Source organism: Hypanus sabinus, chromosome 12 (assembly GCF_030144855.1).
Source record: "Hypanus sabinus isolate sHypSab1 chromosome 12, sHypSab1.hap1, whole genome shotgun sequence".
NCBI lineage: Eukaryota > Metazoa > Chordata > Chondrichthyes > Myliobatiformes > Dasyatidae > Hypanus > Hypanus sabinus.
This window is the reverse complement of record NC_082717.1, coordinates 38,795,167-38,811,498: the sequence shown is the minus strand read 5'-3', so window position 1 is coordinate 38,811,498 and position 16,332 is coordinate 38,795,167. Positions and strand designations below refer to the sequence as shown.

The 16,332-nt window shown below is 41.3% G+C and overlaps 2 long non-coding RNA genes across 2 annotated transcripts in view; one reads left to right on the top strand and one right to left on the bottom strand.

Annotated features, from left to right (window-relative positions):
* The window catches only part of LOC132402787 (uncharacterized), a 50,638-nt gene extending 46,977 nt beyond the window's left edge, over nt 1-3,661 (bottom strand). The window contains exons 1-2 of the long non-coding RNA XR_009515080.1: nt 3,556-3,661; nt 3,053-3,204 (exon numbers count right to left, since the gene is read on the bottom strand). This is a non-coding gene — a long non-coding RNA (uncharacterized LOC132402787). The remainder of the gene's footprint in view (nt 1-3,052; nt 3,205-3,555) is intronic.
* Nucleotides 1-13,644, top strand: part of LOC132402786 (uncharacterized) — a 39,691-nt gene extending 26,047 nt beyond the window's left edge. Inside the window, exons 2-3 of the long non-coding RNA XR_009515079.1 lie at nt 4,334-4,419; nt 12,077-13,644. This is a non-coding gene — a long non-coding RNA (uncharacterized LOC132402786). The remainder of the gene's footprint in view (nt 1-4,333; nt 4,420-12,076) is intronic.
* Nucleotides 13,645-16,332: the final 2,688 nt, after the last annotated feature.

Sequence of the window (16,332 nt, the reverse complement as noted above, 5' to 3'; positions counted from 1 at the left end):
CTCTGCAGATGTGCTCTTGATAGTTTCCTGACTGGCTGCATCTTGGCCTGGTATGGCAACTTGAAGGCATTTGAATATAAGAAGTTGTTGAGAATCATGAATTCTGCTCAATACATTACAAGCATATCCCTCCCCTCCACTAGTAGCATCTACAGAAGGCAACATCTATCATTAAAGGGCCAGGCCATCTTTTTGCAGCTACTGTTAGGTAGAAGGTGCTGAAACCTGAAATTGCACTCCACCAGGTCCAAGAGCAGTTACATTCTTTCAACTATTCAGCTGTTTAATCAACAAACAAAATCCAAAAAAACTTAAGCACTCTGACCACCTTGCACTAAAATTGACTTTTTTTTTGTTCAACACCAAACATGAGAAAATCTGCAGAAGCTGGAAATCCAAACAGCCCACACAATACTGGAGGAACCAGCAGGCCAGGCAGCATCTAAGGAAAAGACCCAATCTTGAAGAAGGGTCTTGGCCCAAAATGTCAGCTGTTTACTCTTTACCATAGTTGCTGCCTGGCCTGCTGAGCTCCTCCAACACTTGTGAGTGCTGTGTGTATTTTTTTTTGTTCTAATCATGTTTTCAAGTAACAATTGTGCATAATTAATGATTAGTTTATGTGAGTGCTGCTTACATGATGTGATATGTCTGTGACACTACTGCAGCTAAGTTTTTCATTGCACCTGTGCATACAATAAACGGTTTTAAACTTCTCAATCTCTCCCCTTGGTCAGTGTTTGATGGTGGATCAGGAAAAAAAAAGTTTGATGGAAATACAGTACTGATGAGTGTAGTAGGGTCTTCAATCAAGCTACAGATACTTTTCAGACAGGTATAACAACTTGAGGAGGGTATCTTGTTGCCCAACTATTCATTAGGGAATGTGGAGTAACTAATTTGGTGTTTCAGTGTCAGCAAATGTCTTCCTCACCACCTCATAACTTATTTGAAGGCAGGGCACACCATTACTTCTTTATATCTTATTTCTCAAGTCATCTGTTTGCTCTCCTGTGGGCACAGGATTTTGGGTGCCATAAAAGGGTAATCCTTACATTGCCCACTTCTGTGAAGGAGTTGAATGGAAGGTCATTTGCTGAGTATTGCAATAAGCTCCTGCCTCCTTTTCTCTTTGCACAAAAGGGAATCAACTTGAACCTGCAGCCTGCTTAAGATTCAAAGTTATACCAGATTTCTTCCCTCCTCATTGATAACATCCTGAGCAGAAGGTCCAACCAACAGCACTTTCAATATATTAATAGGCTGATGTGTGAAAAATTCAGGAAGATACAACTTTGGTTTAAATTTCACAGTATTCCTATCTGCATCTTAATCACGAACTGGAAATTTTGTCTCAGTGCATTATTTCTGGTGAGAAGTCGTTGGGCTCAGATGCAACAGGGCCAACTAAAGATGTTATTGTCTTTTTTAAACATTTTTTAATAATTGCAAGACATCAAGTACTGCGGTCTGGCCCATCAGCGATATGCCTGTTGGAGGAGGAGCTGGCTTTGGCACGGATCCGCTACAGCAGGGCATCGGAGGCAGTGCGTGGAGGTGCCATGTGGTCTAATAGCGAGGGATCTCAAGATTCGTAACGTGGAATGCTGCAAATTTGGTTCACTAGTTTATTGGTGGCAATGATGGTGGGGGTGTGTGTGGGCTCGGACTAAACTGGTTTAAACCTCATGCTGTGGTGTCACCTGTTACATCCGCCCAGGAAAGGTGACCTGACGACGGTGCGGCTCAGCATCCATGCTGGTGTCAGTGCTGCTCTCCAGTGTTTGCTGTGTGAAAGACAAGCTGGATTGCACTTATCTGAATACTGCTGGGGTTTGTTCTTGCCAACAACATCCATATACTCAGGGACTTGGTCTATGTAATTTTTACTATGGACTATGTTTACTGCTATCTTGTATGCACTATATGTGTTGTGTAGTACAGTACTGTGTTTTGCACCGTGGTCCCAGAGGAACCTGTTTCATTTGGCCATGTTCACGGATGTTCATGTGTCATTGAATGGCAATTAAACTTGAACTCTCCAGTTAAATGAACCAGTGCGTTTACTTATCAACAGGTTCCAAATATATACCCTGCTTCTGCACACAAAATTATCTCAAAGTTCATGAATTAGGTTTTTTAGTATAATTACAGCCCTGCATTACAATTTACCATCATGCCAGTATGCAGCTGATGTAAACTTGAGGCTAAACTAGTGATCATTACATGCAGTAATGTAGAGTATCAACATTTTATAATACTCTATGGCGTGACTATGCAGTCTGATAGTGTTTTTATGATCATTGAATTTACAGTACTATGGCACAAATTATCTAAGTAGCATCATCATCATATGTGCCATGTTGTAAGGTGTGGGTGATCATGATCTTTGGCAATGATTTTTCTTGGCAAATTTTTCTACAGAAGTGGTTTGCCATTGTCTTCTTCTGGGCAGTGTCTTTCCAAAACTGGTGACCCCAGCTATTATTATTACTCTTCAGAGATTGTCCACCTGGCATCAGTGGTTGCATAACCAAGCCTTGTAATATACCCCAGCTGCTCCCATGGTTTTACCTGACTCCGATCGGGAGCTAAGTAGGTGCTGCACTTTGCCCGAGGGTGACCTGGAGGCTAGCGGAGGGAATGAGTGTCTGCACCTCCTTTGATAGAATGAGTGTCTACGCCTCCACCCCATCATGAGCAACACTGAAAACAAAATCTAGATTGAACAACTCTTATTTAAAATATGGAATAATAAATAAAGTAGATATCACTCGGAATTAATTGGTGTTGCACTTTGGTAAGAATTAAAACTTGACAAAAACAAAGACAGTTCAAGGCTCTTTGAAAAAAATCTAACAGGTTAGAAACTTTAGCCTGAAAGTGAGACCATGGGAGTAACTTGTTACTCAGGATGCTCTGGTCTCTCAGTCACCAATTTTGCTGAGTCTGGAATCTTAGCATGTAGTTTAGGATTTTCACAAGCAGTATGTACAAAGAAAATTGTCCCATCACATTAAGGCTAATGGAGAGCAAACAAATATCAACTTACCATGAACTCAATTGTAGTTGATCAGAAGAACCTGATAAAAAGGAATTAATTGCTGCTGGTATTAGGATCTCTCCACATCTCAGTTCAACTCTTCCAATGTTGGTGCCTATAGTTTCAAGTTTTTGAACATCAAATAACATAATAACTTCCACCTACAAAGTAAAAATGTTATATGGCAATTTACTGAGGCATTATCACACAAAAAGTACAGCTGCATAAGGAGATATTAGGGCAAACATCCAAAATCGGATCGATGAGGTAGATTTTAAGAAGGAAAAAGAGGTCACAAGGCATGAAGACTGAGCCAGGAAATTCCAAAGCTTGGGGCCATGCCAGTAGAAGGTAGAACAATTAATTCTGTGAATACATCAGAGGTCAGACTTTGCAGGACACAGACATCTTGGTGCATTATAGAATTGGAGGAGATGACAGGGAAAGGAAAGACACCGGAGAGATCTGAAAGAAAGCTGGAAATTTTAAAACCACAAGTTGAAACTGCTCACAGTGGATTGGTAGTTGGCAGTCTCACACTGGGTGCTGTCACAGTGAAACAATGCTCAGTCCTTTACTGGCCTTGCCATTTCAAACCTCCTCACAATCATTAGTGCTGCGATTTTCTCTGAAGCATGAAGCACTGCTCTGCTTGCAGAAGCAATTTCTATACATAGGAACCGCGTCTCAGGTTTCGGCTAACTGCTTGATGTCATGATGTTTTCACCATCTGCATGTGTGTTTAACCTAATTACCTCAAAGCAAGTTTTTCAGCTCAGGTGGGAGAGAGTTCAATGTTTATTGCATTGGTTACATTAGCTCCAGGTAGCAGACTGGAGCAAATCATGGGAACATGCTGATTGACTCTTGATTTCAAAATCCTTTTTTAAGATTTATGGAAGGATACATATGCATTATGTATTATATTTCCATCAATGCCAGTGTGATGTCAGCCTGTTAATAGCATGACAGCATTAGAAATATCACGAGGTGCTTAAGTTCTTAGAAAGTGCCATTTATCTGCAATTAGGATGAAGAAACAATGCTGGATGTGAAGGTAAATTAAGGCAGGGAATGCTGGAATCATCCAGCAGGTCAGGTAGCACTGTGGAAAGAGAAATAAAGTTAGTGTTTCAGGCACGAGACCTTTGTCAGAACTAGTCACATCTGTAGTTTCTTTATTGGTTTTCATTTATTGGAAGAGAAGAGAACTTTCAAAGTTCAAAGTAAATTTATTATCAAAGTACCTATATGTCACCATATACAACCCTGAGATTCATTTTCTTGCAGGCATTCACAGTAAATACAAAGAAGCACAGTAGAATCACTGAAAAACCACACACAATGAAGACGGACAAACAACCACTCTGCAAAAGGTACCAAGCTATGCAAGTACAAAAAGAGGAAAAAACCAATAATAATAATAATAATAATAATAAATAAACAATAGATATCAAGAACGTGAGTTGTGGAGTCCTCAAAAGTGGTTGTGGAACCATTTCAGTGTTGGGGTGAGTGAAGTGATCCTCTCCGTTTCAAAAGCCTGATGGCCTGAAACTGGTGGTGTGGGACTTGAGGCTCCCGTAACTCCTTCCTGATGTCAGCAGCGAGAATAGAGCATCTTCTGGATACAAAACTGTAGGCTTAGCAATACCCTTCCTAAACTTGGTAAGTATAAAAAAAAGACAGTATAACTGATATGGTGGCTTGGGTTGTCATCCTCCTTCAGACACTAAACTCACTGAAGTCACTTTCTGTTTTCTCATATGAGAGTACTTTGATATTATGGACAGCCAGCCCATTTTACCCATCAGTGATTGGCATCAGATATTGAGTAAGAGATCTACACTCTCTGGTTACTGGTTTGTGAAAGTGGACATTTTTTTACACATTGTCTATCTTCTGTCATAACACATAAATTATACAAATACTCCTCTGTAGCCCATTTGTTTTTTTTAAACGTTGCTCTATAAGAGCATAAGAAACATTTAAATACTTGTGATTTTGTTCTAATTCTTTTCAACACTACAAATTACGAAATGTATTTTTACATTTCTGCCTGACTCATTTTACACTACTGGCCTCCCATTCCAGAAAGACTCATTTCTTCCCTCGCTAATCAAAACTAATCCCACAGGGTATGCTGCATGAAGGATTTTATTACAGAAAAAACTAGCTAAGTTTTTCAAGACCATTGATGTTGTGGAAAAATCATATACACCTCATGTTTTATCACTGCTGTTGTCATTATATCATTTTTGTTTGAGTCTGTGATAACCAGTTATTGACCATAAATCTTAGCTTAGAGCTCTGAACTGCTATGGCCTTCACTGTTTCGGCCCTGATCAGATTAATGATGTAACTGTGCTATCCGAGCATGACAGGCAAAAACACATGCCGTACAAAAACAGTCCAATGTATGGTTGTGAGCACTGTGTCTGTCTTTGTCACACAAGTGTGGTACATTAGTTTCACTTTAGTTTACCTGGAAAAGAAAACCTGAAATTACTTATCATCCCAAGTTATACTTTTTCACTTTTCCAATTAAAAATCACATTATTAGTCAAACCTGAGGCCCTTTAAATGACAGCTAATTTTAGTTTATTTAACTTAATACTTCTAAACATTTTTTTGCCAATATGGCAATTTATTGCACTTTAAAAGGTGAAAGAGAGGGAAAACTCTGATTTCAAACCTCTGCTGCCTTGCGGCCATACCCACTCATGAGAAAGGCTTCGGGAGTAAACCCTGAGGACAAATCCAGAGCTGGAGTCCCTAAAGCAATCTGACGTTGCCTTCAACCTCACTCTGGCAACTCCTGCGACGACACTGGTGACAAGCTGTATCAACCCTTGCCCTTCCCTTTGACAACATCGGTGGCATGGAGAGGGGAGACTTGCTGCTTGGGCAACTGCCAGTCTTCCATACGACCTTGCCCAGGCCTGCGCCCTGGAGAATTCCAGGCACAGATCCATGGTCTCGCGAGACTAGCAGATGCCATCATCATCAAAAGGTGAAAAATTGATTGTGTTGAGAACAGAGTATAGTCCTGGTTTGGCTTGATTTTAACAGCTTCAGTGGGCTGATTTCCTGCCTTGCAGGGACAGCAGGTTGCCATGGTAATTTTGGGCATTAGTCCCTGTTTAGCTATCACTGGCTCACTTTCATCTGCTACAAGAATGAAGAGGTTGTAATTTGGTCATTTGACTTAACCAGCTGCAGCATAAGAGCTGGTTTTGGGAGAGTGTCCCAAGACGGAATTAAGGCCAGAGCTCGGGGAACCACTAGCTCCCAGGCACAGGTTTCTGTCCAGCATTAAAACTCCTTTTACTCAAAGTTCCAGTTACCCTGGCTGAAATTGCATCACGGTCCAGAGGGGATAAATAATTGCTTATGTTTAATTAGTTACCTGCTCAAGTTTCACAGGACATGTATAGTTAAAATTTAACCTCATTGTATCATTCATTCACGACTCTTCTCGTTTACGTCTTCTGTCTGAAGTTGAAGCTTGCAGCTTCCCGTCGCTTTCCAAGATCTTGATAGATATTTCAGTGCCAAAGAGCAGGTGAGGGCATATTATCAGAACCACAGGCAGAGGCTGAAGAGCAAGGCTCCATAGATTAGGGGGTGGTTGCGTGAGGCAGAGGGGCAGCTACGGGATTGCTTTTAAATCCTTAGAAAGAGGTTATATGGGATCAAAAGATGTAGAATCCTTGTAGGTAGAGTTAAAAAAACTGCAAGGGTAAAAAGACCCTGATGGGAGTTATATACAGACCTCTGACCAGCAGCTAGGTTGTGGGCTACAAATTCCACTGAGGCAGAGAAAGATCAAAGCTCCAGGGATTAGGACAATGAAGAGGTGGTCAAGGGAGGCAGAGGAGCGGCTAAGGAATTGTTTCAAGTCGGTGGACTGGGCCGTGATCAAGGACTCGACTACGGATCTGAATTAATACACCATGGTTGTCACGGACTTCATAAAAATAGCCGTAGACAAGTGCATCCCCACAAAATCATTCAGAGTCTTCCCCAACCAGAAGCCTTGGATGAACCATGAGATCTGTAATCTGCTGAGGGCCAGACCAGAGACATTCAAGTCTGGTGACCAAGAAAGTTTTCGAAGGTCCAGGTATAATCTGCGGAAAGTGATCTCACGAGCAAAGTGGGAATCCTGGACTAAACTTGAATCAACCAAGGATGCTTGACTGTGCAGGGCAGGAATATTACCACCTCTTATAAAGTAAAATCAAGTGACAGGGCTTCGCTTCCAGATGAGCTCAGTGACTTCTATGCTCACTTTGACTGTCAAAATATGGAGGAACAATCACAAATTCCCACAGCCTCTGATGATCGTGTGAGTTCATTTTCTGAGGATGACCTGTGAGGGTCAGTTTCTGAGGGTGAACCCATGAAAATCATCCAGCCCTGATGGGGTACCTGCACCTGTGCTGATCACTTGGCTAGAGTGCTCACTGAGATCTTTAACCTCTCACTTCAGCAGTGTGTGTGAAACCCTTCTGTTTCAAGCAGGCTTCATTTATACCAGGGTTCAAGAAGAGCATGGTATCCTGCCTCAATGACTTTCGTCCAGTAGCATTTACATCCACAGTGATGAAGTGTTTTGAGAGGTTGGTGATGAAACATTTCAACTTTTGCATGAGAAATGACTTGGATCTGCTCCAATTTGCCTACCATCACTAAAGGTCCACAGTAGATGCCATCTTATTGGCTGTTTACTTGCCCCTGGAATGTCCGGACAGCAAATATTCATACATGAGGATGCTTTTTATCAAATACAGTTTGGCATTCAATACTATCATCCCCTCAAAACTCATCAATAAGCTTCAAGATCTTGTCCTCAATACCTCCTTGTGCAATTTGATCCTTGATTTCCTCATTTGCAGACCCCAGTCAGTTTGGATTGGCAACAACATCTCCTCCACAATCTCCATCAACACACAGTTGCACCACCAGGCTGTGTGCTGAGCCCCCTACTCTATTTGCTTTGCATTTAGGACTGTGAGGCCAAGCATAGCTCCAATGCCATATTCAAGTTTGCTGATGACCCCAATGTCGTTGGCTGAATCAAAGGTGGTGATGAATCAGCATATAGGAGGGAGATTAAAAATCTAGCTGAGTGATGCCACAACAACAGCTAGCAGAACCAAGCAGCAGATTATTGACGTCAGGAAGAGGAGACTAGAGGTCCATGAGCCAGTCGGCTTCAGAGGTGGAGAGGGTCAGCAACTTTAAACTCTTTGGTGTTATCATTTCGGAAGACCTGTCATGGGCCCAGCACATGGTGCAATTACGAAGAAAGCACAGCAACACCTCTACTTCCTTAGGAGTTTGCAAAGATTCGGCATAACACCTAAAACTTCTAAAGATGTGTGGTGGAGAGCACATTGACTGGCTGGATCACAACCTGGTATGGAAATACCAATGCCCTTGAATAGAAAAACCCTACAAAGATGGTGGATACAGCCCAGTCCATCACAGGTAAAGTCCTCTCCACCATTGAGTACATCTACATATAGCATCAGCTGTAAGAAGGGAATATGTGGCAGGGCCCTTTCAAACTTTGATGCACAGAGAGACCTTGGGGAGGTCCCTGAACGTGGCACAACTGAAGTAAATAGAGTGGTAAAGAAGGCGCATGGTATACTTGCCTTCATTAGTCAGGGTGTTGAGGCCTTTGTGCCTTTGAGCTTGCTCCTGTTAGTACTACTGGAATTCTCATTAGCACTGCATTCATTAGCACAAGTAGCATTGGAGAAGGAGGAGACTAGGGTGTTATCTGGAGTGGAGCATTTTAATTATAAAGACAGGCTTGAGGGACTATGTTTTTCTGCGAGCAGAGGACATTAAGAAGGGTCAGATCTGGTTTCTCACCCTTCCTTTCCAATCCCGATGTGAGTTCTCAGCCTGAAACTTCAACCATTCATTCCTCTCCATAGATGCTGCCTGACTTACTGATTTCTTCCAGCATTTTGCGTGTGAGGCTAAATCTGGAGCTTCTTTGGGATCTTTCTGAGAGATCTGACTGACTACTGTGTCCATATTTTATCATTTGCCCCAGACAGTCCTTCCAGGTGAGGCGACACCTCACCTGTGAGTCGGCTGGTGTGGTATACTGCGGCCGGTGCTCCTGGTGTGGCCTTTTATATATTGGTGAGACCCGACGCAGACTGGGAGACCGTTTCGCTGAACACCTACGCTCGGTCCGCCAGAGAAAGCAGGATCTCCCAGTGGCCACACATGGAGGAACAACACCTTATATACCGGCTGGGTAGCCTCCAAACTGATGGCATGAACATTGACTTCTCTAACTTTCATTAATGCCCCTCCTCTTCTTCTTACCCCATCTCTGACATATTTAGTTGTTTGCCTGTTCTCCATCTCCCTCTGGTGCTTCCCCCCCCCCCCCCACCTTTCTTTCTCCTGAGGCCTCCCGTCCCATGATCCTTTCCCTTCCCCAGCTCTGTATCACTTTCACCAATCACCTTTCCAGCTCTTAGCTTCATCCCACCCACTCCGGTCTTCTCCTATCATTTTGCATTTCCCCCTCCCCCCACTACTTTCAAATCTCTTACTACTTTTCCTTTCAGTTAGTCCTGACAAAGGGTCTTGGCCCGAAACGTCGACGGTGCTTCACCCTATAGATGCTGCCTGGCCTGCTGTGTTCCACCAGCATTTTGTGTGTGTTGTTTTATCATTGCTGGTTTCCGGGTTAATCAGTCTTCTGTGTGTGTACTGGGCATACTATTTCCCACAGATTTGACACATATATGTATTTTGAATGATAAATGACAGAGAATTTAATTATCAGATGCAATAAATTATGTTTAAAAGTGTGTAAGTTCATTCACACTCAAGAAATACTCCAAACAATGAATTTCAGACAATACACACATCTCATTGAGATTAAAAGATCATTCTAATTCACTGTCTCTGGTGATGTTCCTTCTTCCACTGAGACTGTAGAACATGTGTTAACTTCCTTAGCTTTATTAGTTCACATTTATTATTTTGCATCTTACTTTTGTCATGCTCAAATCTATTTGAACTGTTCCCGTGTTCTTCCTCCAAGTGTGCAGCTTCCCCAGATCAATAGGGGGCACATTTTTGATCTAATTTGCTTCCGTCTTTATAAATGTTACTGACAGTATGCATATAATTTTATCTGTGCACGATGGCACCATATCACCAGTCCTGTTTCTTTGTGATAAACTGCTAAACCAGATTCTAGTTATAAAACACACACACCAAGTACATGCTATGACAGAAATAAAAATCAAAATGTATATATCAGTCAGGAGTTGAAGGAGAAAGGCATACTTACAAATTCCACTTCCTAGTTGAGACTTTGCTTCAGAATGCAAAATTTAAAAAATGTGTGTGTGTCTGTGTCTGTGTAGTGATGGAATGCTTAATACTTTCCAATTGCCTGGATGAGTGCAGCTCCAGTTAGACTTGAGATCGATCAGATTTCCCCTTCTCCAGCCCTTTATCTCATTTACCAATCAACTTCCCAGCTCATTACTTCACTCCTTCCCCACTCCCAGTTTCACCTGCCACCTTGTAATTTTCCTCCCCTCCTCCCCACCTTCTCTCCTTCCTTTCTAGTCCTGATGAAGGGTCTCGGCCTGAAACGTTGATGGTTTCCTCTTTTTCAAAGATGCTGCCTGGCCTGCTGACTTCCTCCAGCATTTTGTGTGTGTTGCTCATATATCTTACCTGCATTAATTAAAAAAAAACCTCTTAGCACCTCCTTAAGTATTCACTCCATTTACCACCAGCTCACAGTAGTTTATGTGTGTAGCAACTCACTAAATTTTGGCAAAAATGTTTTCCAAACTCACAGCTTCTACAATGCAGAATGACCAAAGAGAATAGACCAACAGCAATATCACCATTTGGAAGGTCCTTACAAGCCACCTATTGGTCTAACTTGGCAATATATTTCTGATTAATCATTACTGATGGACATAAATCCTGGAATTTGCCATTAACTAGCGCAGTTGCTTTGCAATCCCCATAAAGACTACTATGCTTCAAAATCAATGGTTCAAAGTACATTTTTGATCAAAGGATGTATAAATTATACAACCCTGAGACTCATCTGCTTCCAGGCACAAAGCAAGGAACCCAAAAGAACCCAATTAAAAAAAGATCAACACCCAATGTGCAGAGAAAGAGATAAAAAAACACACACACAAATCACGTAAACAATAAAAGCAAGCAACAACGTTCTGAACCAGATTAAGTCCATAGACCAAGAGTCTGGAGCAGCTGGAGTAGGCCATAGCCTCGATCTCACTTCATCACACAGAGGGGCAAATAACCATGAAGCTTGCAGACATGATGCGCGTCGCTGTTGGAGTAGTCTCACAGCCTCAGCACTGTGGAGAGGGGAGTCAACATCGCAGAACTGTGAGCAGAATCGCCCCACCAGGTGCATGGGCTCCAAAACTCCTCAGCATCAACTCCTCTCAGATTCATTCACTCCAACTCATCAGCTTTCCAAGCATAATTAGGGATAGGTAGCAAATGTTGGCCTTATTAGTGAAGCCCATATTCTGATAGAGATGAATTTATCACTTTAATTTACCAGCTGACTTAGAGATTTGATATGTTTTATTCAGATTTTTAACGTTTACCTTTTCTGTTTACCTTACGTAATTCATTGCTGATTAAGAATGCACTCACCCTGCAGCCCTGACTTTAACCTGAGGAGGGAATGCAGTAGTGGGGTCTAAGGCAGACAGAAAACCATCCAGACCTCCGCAGTGTGAAGCCCAGGGGGTTTCAGTTCAAAATTTAATGTACTGATTAATGAGCTAAAGCACAAATGTGTATGAATTATGTCAGGAAAAAGGGAACAGGTCACAAGATTGAAGGCCCAGGCTTTCCATTCTGGGCCTACTCTTCAAATCCCCAATGAAATGGAAATTTAACTATGTTTTTATATTTGCTGTTACTTCCCTAAAGAGAAATAACTCACCAAGAAATTTTTATATTTTTTCCTTGTTTTAGGCTTCAGAAGGTAACTCTGGGATTAACTAAATCGAAAGGTGGCACCTGCTGTTAACTCGATGCATAGTTAACCAGAACATTGACGTCTGTCTCTTACTGAAGCATCTTTAATTATTGTCAGAATAACCTCAATCATGTTTGAAAGGACAATTTTATGCTGTAGTGTTTAGGTTACCAATACTATACCAATTAAATTAAGTTTGACAATTAGTAGAATTGCAACCAAATTCTAAACAGCATTTTGAAGAAGTAATTCACAGAGCATGTACAGTCTCAGCAGGATTATACCATTAAGTTGCTCCAGGAAATTAGTTTTCTTCACGTTATACCATTTAGCAGAGTCCTATTAGTGCTGTAAACTGGTACGTTAGTTACCCTGTTTGTCTAGCTGCCTTGTGAGGTCATCCCTAACTGTCAGGCAAGTGTTTTCCCAGTCTTTGCTGTGCGTGCTTTGATAAAGATTCTCAAAGTTGGAAATCATTCAAAAGTCACAGCCTGTGTAACCTTACATAAATTTGCGGATGACTGAGAAATGGGTCTCTGGTGAACCAAGCTAAGAGATCTCTTAAAAAACAAATAAGAAGCCTGAGATAGGGTACAGTCAGAAAATATTACATTTTAGTAAATGCTTTAATAATAAATTACTGAAACCTGTATGCCATTTAATGAATCGATTGGAGAATGCTTGTTTGAAGTCACCCCATTTATAGTTGCCATGTAAATTTCTGTGGGGAAATGAATGTGAATTTAAATTTTAAGCTGAAGGTCAATTCGCTAGAGAGATGTGACAGAAATAAAATCCCCAAAGGAAAAGATATGGTTGGTTTACATTCACTGCCTGAAACAAATCCTCAGAGTTAATGTGTCAGCAGGGATGTTACAGCAGATAGTTCCTCACATCCCCTTGGAAGTGGGAGTGTGTACAGTTTTGCTGGGTTGTCAGAGAGTGCTTGTAGGAAATGAGTGGGGTTCGTAGTGATACGATCTTTGGAGATGATTATGAAATGGAAGAGGTACTCAGACAGTCATGGATGCTGACTGGGACTTGGGGGTTGATGATCGGGGCTTGGTGACCTGAGGGTCTGGTAGATGGGGGTAGTTTGTGGTCTGGAGAATCAGTGATCATCAGTCAGTGTGTGATGGCAGATGGTGATTCTAGTTGTGAGAGTCACTGGGAGGTCCACTCACTGAATAGGTTAAATGTGTTTCCTTAGGAAGCCTAGGGAAAATCTCCTGATCTTCTTTCCTACAAAAATAGTGGAAATCACCCTAGGAATTCCTTAAGGTTAAGTTGTTGGACCAGTAATCCCAGAGACCAGAATCAATCAGAATCGCCAGTCTGTGGTAATAGACTAATGTAAATTCAGATAAGTAAACTGAACTCAGAGAAATGATTACTATGAGTAAATGTAACTATGAACTACAGGATTATTATACATTCCTCTGGCTTATTATTGTTCTCCAGCAAAGAAGTTAGTGAATGTACTGCCAACAACATTTGTGAGTGCTATTGTATCATAGTCTCAAATGATAATGTAATTTATTAAAGTGCAGCATAATTATTACTATCTAACAGCAATTTCTAATTACTGGTTCATATAACATTAAAACATAATTAGTAGTAATATGGCAATCAAGTTGTGCTCTTTCAATCCTTTGTGGATACCAGTCTTGGTTCCCCTCAAAAGACATTGATTTTCTATGTTAGTAAGTGAAAATAAACTTTGAGATCATGTTTCCTACAAGTAATACAGATGCACTCTAAATGGATGGGAAAATCTGCTTTGCAGACCACCGGTGTAGAAAGACCATCAACTATAAATCCTACCTCTGGCCAAGAATTCAGGTCTTTAACTCACACACTGTATATCCATAGGATCTGCCTAATGTCAATGCCAGGACAATTATTGGACATTTGTGCACCAAATTAGATAATATGATACTAGTTCCAGGACAAAATAATTTAGGCTTTCTTCCCTTGGACATGTTGACATAAAATGGCGTCTCTGTTTGCAAAAATGTACCTAGAAAGGATCAGATTCCATTTCATCTCGATTGAAGATGCAGAGGGCAATGTGGCTTCAATCTATGACTTTTGTTCTGAGAAGCCTGCAATACTTACAAAGACCATTTTCTTGGAAACTGCAAAGGAGATTTAGGTATTCTTTTTTTTTGAGACATCAGTCACATCCCTGAAACATCTTGAACTAGAGACATCACTCCTGTCAGCCACTGCAGCCTGCATCTGCAGTTATGTATGATTTTTATACTTTTACAGCTAAAAGTATGAAAGTTTTTAAAGTTTGTTTTTCTTTGCTCAGGTATGGGATTGAAGGTAGTTAATATGACAATCAATAGAACTATCAAGATTTTTGATAAGTAAAGGGATGAACTGTTATTGGTGGATTGGGAGGAACACATAGCTGAGGTTACAATCAGATCAGCTATGGTCTGGAGGAGTAGTGGGCCAGGACTGAAGGGTTAGTAGTCAGCTTTTGCTCAACATTCATAGTTTTCTATGTTCATGGGACAACTCTCGAGCCAATGACAAAACAGGCAGACCACAAATATCACTGGTACAATTAGGCATCGAAACTGTTGCTAGTGGGTTCCACAGCTGTACTTTCATTAGTTTAGCATAGATTAGCATAGTGCACACTTGCCACCTCTTAACTGCTTGCTGCCAAACTTTGGAGGAAATGGCTTCTGTACATTATCGTTAATGTTGTGCATTAGAGTAGGTGGGCTTTTACAGGCAACATAATTGGATCGTAAATGGAATATTTTCATTTCAAGGTGGATATGATACATGCTGTTAATCTGCTTATGAAGAACATTGCTGAAGGTTTTAGTTCATTTGCCTTAATATTTACTGATACATGAACTATTAAATGGTTGAGCTGCATCTTAAAGTATTTGGACACTACACTGATTAGATCCAGTTGGACTCATTTTCAGTTTTCCTTAAAGTAATGTGGCAAAGCTTCTAGTTATAAAGCCCAGCTATGTTCCTTTCTATTCAAACTAATGAATTACTGTCTGGACAGACTCAGTAACAGTTGGATTGACTTGATATTTGGTGGCACATAGACACACGAAGGCAATCAATTCTTCAAATTCAACAAAGGCAAATGACAGCACAACTGTGAGTCTGAAATTCTATGCTGCTGAACTAGTGGCACTTTCACCTGTGCTACTCAACTTCAGCTAGAACTTTATGAACTATTTGGCAAATTGTAAAGTTGGCCCGGTACATCCAGTCTTTAAAAAGCAAGACAAATCTAATCCCACCAATTACTATTCCATGAGTTTACTCTCGATAATCAGCAGACCAGACAAAGATGTGATCGCAAGAACTATCAAGAATATCTTGCTTAACAACAGACAACTCACCAACATTCATTCTGTGTTTGGCCAGGATATCTTAGCTCTGGACACTATTGTAGCCTTCAGCTAATGCAGACACAGGAGCTGAATTCCAGAAGTGAAGCTTGACATTAAGTCAGCATTTCTAACAAGTGTGGCAAACCAAAGTGTAGTGAAATTAAAGCAGTGGGAAGCTGGTGGAAATGATTCATTATTGGAATTGTACTCAGCACATAGACAGCGGCTGTTTGTGTCTGATGGATGCCAATTATCTCACCTTCACAGGATCACTGAGTGCACTGTCCCAGGCTCAACAATTTCCAGTTACTTAATCAATGACATTCCCTCTGCTGAAATCTCAGAAGCATAAGACTCTGCTGATGAATACACGTTGTCCAGTTCTGTTTGTAACATCCCAGATAATGTTGCATTCTGTGCACGAAACCCCAAAGACCAATATCTAGGCTTGGACAAATAACCGGCATACAGCACTTAAGTCACACAAATACCAAGCACTACCTCCAACAAGCAAGAGTCAAGCCCCCTCCCCTAGACATTACCCTGGTGTAATCCACTATCATTATCAAAAGGGGATGTGGTGGGGTGAATGTGAAGGGGTGGATATCACCATTGATCAGAAACATACCTGACCTGGAATAGAAATACTGTGAACACAAAGGATCTTGCAGATGCTGGAAATCCAAAGCGACACTCACAGAAGGCTGGAGGCATCTATGGAGATCAGTGAACTGTTAACATTTTGGGCTAAGACCCTTCATCAGTACTGGAAAGGAAGGAAGAAGATGCCAGAATAAGAAGGTGCGAGAGGAGGAGTGGGGAAGCAGGTCAGGCTAGAAGGTGATAGGTGAAGCCAGGTGAGAGGTGATGGC